The following is a 4,594-nucleotide window of genomic DNA, read 5'->3' as shown; positions in this document are numbered from 1 at the left end:
ATACCATTCAGTATTTGGGACTTCTGGGGACTGAACTCAGGTCTCTCACATGTACAGCTGCACTCCAGATCTCTGCACTATTTCCCCAGTGTGTCTCTCCCATTTTTGGTTTTAAGTCTTTTGGTAATGATTCCTACAGTATTCAAGTTCAATAATGTCTTACTTAACACCTCACTATCAAGAAAGTAATATGTTCTGGCAAGAGACTGTCCTAAAGATCTATAGTCGATATCTTTCTAGTTTTTTCTTTCAATATTTTTCAACCAATGGGTGTTGTCCAAAGAAATCCAATGTAAATCTAATAGAAAAATGATTTTTTTCTCCTGACCTCCATATCAAATTTTTAAGACACATTTTAAAAAAGAGAAAGAGGTAGATTAATTTTGCATGTCATCCTTGTGCAGGGGTCATGCTAATGTTCTCTGTATCATTCCAATTTTAGTATATGTGCTGCTGAAGTGAGCACAGATTAATTTTAACATGCCTTACTAAACCAGAGAGAACCTTATCATTCTGACATTAACCTTACATTTGTGGTGTTAAGTTTTTGGACCCTGAGTGCAGCTAGGATGCAGTCTCCCACTTAAACGGATAGACCCCAGAGAAAATACAGTCACAGTAGACCTGTGGAGATGGAAGTCTCATGGGGCAAAACTGGTCCTCAGTGACAGGCTTTGGCACTCCATCCTCCACATCCTCCACCAGAGGGTGATACATTTGATTTTTTCCTGTGGTAATGGAATCCTTTCTGTTAAATAAAATTCTAGGTTAAGCTTTAATATATGTCAAAGATAAAGGGATAAATATAAATCTGAATACTTATTTGGTATATAACAAAGATGACAAAATCTGACATTACTAGGATAGTTATTTTATTGGCTCTAGTTTTCATTAATTTCAAATGTTTCCAGATTCATTGAGGTCCCAGGTAGGGAAAAACTCCTTTTCCAGTGGACTTCAGTCTCCCTGGTTCCAAGAGTCAAGGGGAGGCCAAGGTGCCATATTCAAGTTTAGAGTTCTCTTTCCTCTACTAGGACTAGTAATGCTCTTCCTGTTATGGCGAATGGGCATGGGTCTCCCCTACCTAGTGATCCTCTAATGTGGGCATCTCCTTCACTCCCAGAAAGAGAACCATGTAATTCCTGGTTTTTCATAATTTGAGAATTTGTTTGCTGTCTTTTCCTTCAGGAAAATGCTAAAAATGCTTTGAATGGGGATACAGATGATAGCCTTAGAGGGTTACTGACAGGCTGAAGTTGAGCATGTTCACAAGATAAAGGAATACATAATCTGGTTTCTGGGGGGGGGGGAATGCACCTTTAGGAGAATACTCAAATTCTTCCCCCTTATTCAGAGTTGGAGCAGCTGGAAGGCACAAGAATTTGACCTGTGTGATAAAAGGATGTTGGGATCTCTCTCTCTGAGCTGGTATCTAGGGCAGGTAGCCTATGATTAAGAGAGGTACCAGAATCTTTCACCCCAAGCATCCACATCTCAGGCGAACCATAATGGCAAGCATCAGCAGTGTTCAAAATCAAGGAGGGTTCTGGAAACATCACCATGAGCAGGTAGTGTTAAATGGCAGAAGCTAATCTTTCTCCTTTGAGAAAAGCACTTTCCTTCCCTATGGCTCTCCCCAATTATAGATGGATGTTAAACAGAGAAGTCTGAATCACAATATGATGACAAAGCCAAAGGTAGCTGGCATGGGAGAAAAACCAACATAAGAAGCAATATTGAGGACTGTGCTGGGCTCCTTAAGCACGGCAGCCATTTTGAGGATTCCCTGTGCTGGCTCCAGCCTGGGAACTTTGATTGTCCCTGGCATCCCTCCCCTCAGGGCTCGTTCCTTCTGTGGGGAGTCTTTCAGCCACAAGGGGTGAAAGCAGAGGAGTGCGGCTGCTCTGCTTTGCTTTGTGGAAACACACTGGTGAAGGGAGATGTTCTTTACATGACTGAAATCATACAACTGCTATCATATTTGTAATCATGGTGTTTAAATAAAGATAAAAAGATTAAAACAAAAAAAGGAATACTGAGAGATTCCAAAACAAAATTCTGATCCTCATATGGGCTTGAAGTGTGAATTCTTGTACAAGAAGTTCCTTTAAAGTATCAATGATCCAGCATATAAGAGGATTCTTAACGTCTCTATAATCTATTCACCCATGAAATCATTAGGCAAATGTGAACAATATATCTTAATAGCAGACAGTGTAGAGCAAACCTTGGTCTTCAGTTCCAAGATCTGTGGGGGTAATGTGAATGCTTTTGAGCTGAGGAACAATCCATTCTGGCATGCTGGTTTCAGAAACGCTCCACAGCATGCAGGATCTGCTTCTGGGCAAATCTGTCTTTAGTCTGAGCTTGTTGTCTAACAAGTTGTCTAACTTTCCCCCATCCCCACTTCTGCACTAGGTTGGAATCTTAGAAATGTGTGAATCACAAATTTCATTGAAGGGTCTGTGTGACATGCAATAACCTGGAGACCCAGAGAGTGAGGTGAATAGGGTCTTCTTTCAGCAGTTTTACCTGGCATCACTGAGTTCTCCTGATCCCCCAACCAGCCAAATGGCTCTTTGGACAGAACCCTAACCTTCTGTCACCTTTCTGTTCATATAAAGTTATTGGTTTTGATTATCAAGGAAACACTGATAGTAAGTTTAAGTTGACCAAGTAATAAATATCCTATTAAAAAAAACTTTTATCTCAGGTAAATTTATGGTGCAAATTGTGCCAACAGTTCATATGAACTTATAATGTTAAGGGTCCACACCAAGCCAGCAGGACTTACATCTGGCTGTGCTCAGGGATCTCTCCTGGCAGGCTCAGTAGACTGTATGGGGTGCCTGGGATTGAACCCAGGTTGACCACATGCAATGCAGGTACCCTACCTCCTATCCTAGCAGTCCAGAAACCCCCTCTTGCCTCCCATGCACCCAGGATGATTTAACTTGTATAAAGAAAATCACACACTTATGGAAAATGTCATGACTCCCAGCATGACACACAGGCATTTCAAATAAAGCCAAGAAAGAATAAGGCTATGATCTCAGTGAGAGGGCAGGAGAAGAATACACTGAGGACAGTAGCTCAGGCCAGCCGAGAATTCTGTTGTCAATTACTCATATAATCATACTGCATTTCCTTGAAGCCAGAGATCCAAACCATAAAACTTATATTTAAAACCATTCATTCTGGACTTAGATAAGCATCAAACCACATTCTTTACAAAAAATCATGTGCATAAATCCAATAAGAATCTGCCAATAAATTAGTTGTGTTTCTTCAACTAAAGATGAACTTCTAAAAGGCTGCCTGGACACATCAGTGTGGTTGGTCAGCAGTGGAACCATGTGCGAATCTTTCTTTCACACTCAAGACTCAGGATCTTGTTTTAAAAATATGGTGGGCATGTATAAGAAAGTATAGAGGGCCGGAGAGATAGCATGTAGGTAAGGTATTTGCCTTGCATGTAGAAGGTCGGTGGTTTGAATCCCAGTATCCCATATGATCCCCTGGCCTGCCAGGAATGATTTCTGACCATAGAGCCAGGCATAACAACAACAGAAACAAAACCCAAGAAAGTCATAGAAACACTCTTCAGTTACTAACCTATCAGAACCTAGCTTCTTAAACAGGTGGGATATGACTCCAGGTCATCTAACTTAAATAAATTTGTTTCATTTGTGTACCTATTGCATACTGTGTGTGCATAGTGTCACACACATTTCTTGGTGAAAAGGGGGGTTGTGAGTAGTACAATTTAAGAAGCTTAATTATATTAAGCTTCTAATGAAACTTGAGTCATGAACAGTTAAAATATTAAAGACTTGAAGCCAAACAATCCACAAAGAGAACCAAAATTGGGTTTCAATTAAGCTAATCTGTAACAATGTTTGAATATGTATGCTCTTAATTATGAAAGAGAACATAGGGCCCGGAGAGATAGCACAGAGGTGTTTGCCTTGCAAGCAGCCGATCCAGGACCAAAGGTGGTTGGTTCAAGTTCCAGGTCCCATATGGTCCCCCGTGCCTGCCAGGAGCTATTTCTGAGCAGACAGCCAGGAGTAACCCTTGAGCACCGCTGGGTGTGGCCCAAAAACAAAAACAAAAACAAAAAAAGAAAGAAGAGAACATAAACCTGAAGATTCCCACACATTTTCTACTTTTGTTTCAATACAACTGTTGACTAATTCTCTTAAACCAGACAACTTTTCAAAATTTCCCAATAATGCTACTGAATATTGGGTTATGTGCCATTTGGGTAAGGATGCATAAACTCCCCATACTTAAAATATTTAATATGGCAGTCTTCTCTTTTTAATTGAGAAAAATATATGGTCAGGCTTCTAACACATATTTTGTTAGTTTACTAGTCGTACTTAATCTTTAGTTTGGAGGTACAATTATCAGAAAATTGTAAAGTTCTACAAGGCCCATTAACTTATGTAGATTCCTCTGAAAAGGATCCTTAGAGTATTTTGGCACAGTAATACAAGCAAAAGGAAAATAAGAAGGAAAATGCTTTTTATTTGGGGGGGTGGTCTCACACCCAGCTGTACTCAGTGCTTACTTCTGTCTCTGTGCTTGG

At 40.2% G+C, this 4,594-nt stretch overlaps 1 non-coding gene across 1 annotated transcript; it reads right to left on the bottom strand.

Moving 5' to 3' along the window:
- Positions 1–359: 359 nt before the first annotated feature.
- LOC126004741 (U6 spliceosomal RNA) lies at positions 360–466 on the bottom strand. Its single transcript, XR_007494002.1, has one exon. It is a non-coding gene; the product is annotated as a U6 spliceosomal RNA (small nuclear RNA).
- Positions 467–4,594: the final 4,128 nt, after the last annotated feature.

The sequence above is a fragment of the Suncus etruscus genome, chromosome 3, assembly GCF_024139225.1.
Source record: "Suncus etruscus isolate mSunEtr1 chromosome 3, mSunEtr1.pri.cur, whole genome shotgun sequence".
Classification (NCBI taxonomy): Eukaryota; Metazoa; Chordata; class Mammalia; order Eulipotyphla; family Soricidae; genus Suncus; species Suncus etruscus.
Note: the sequence above shows the minus strand (reverse complement) of the source record. Positions and strands in the feature narration are given on the sequence as shown.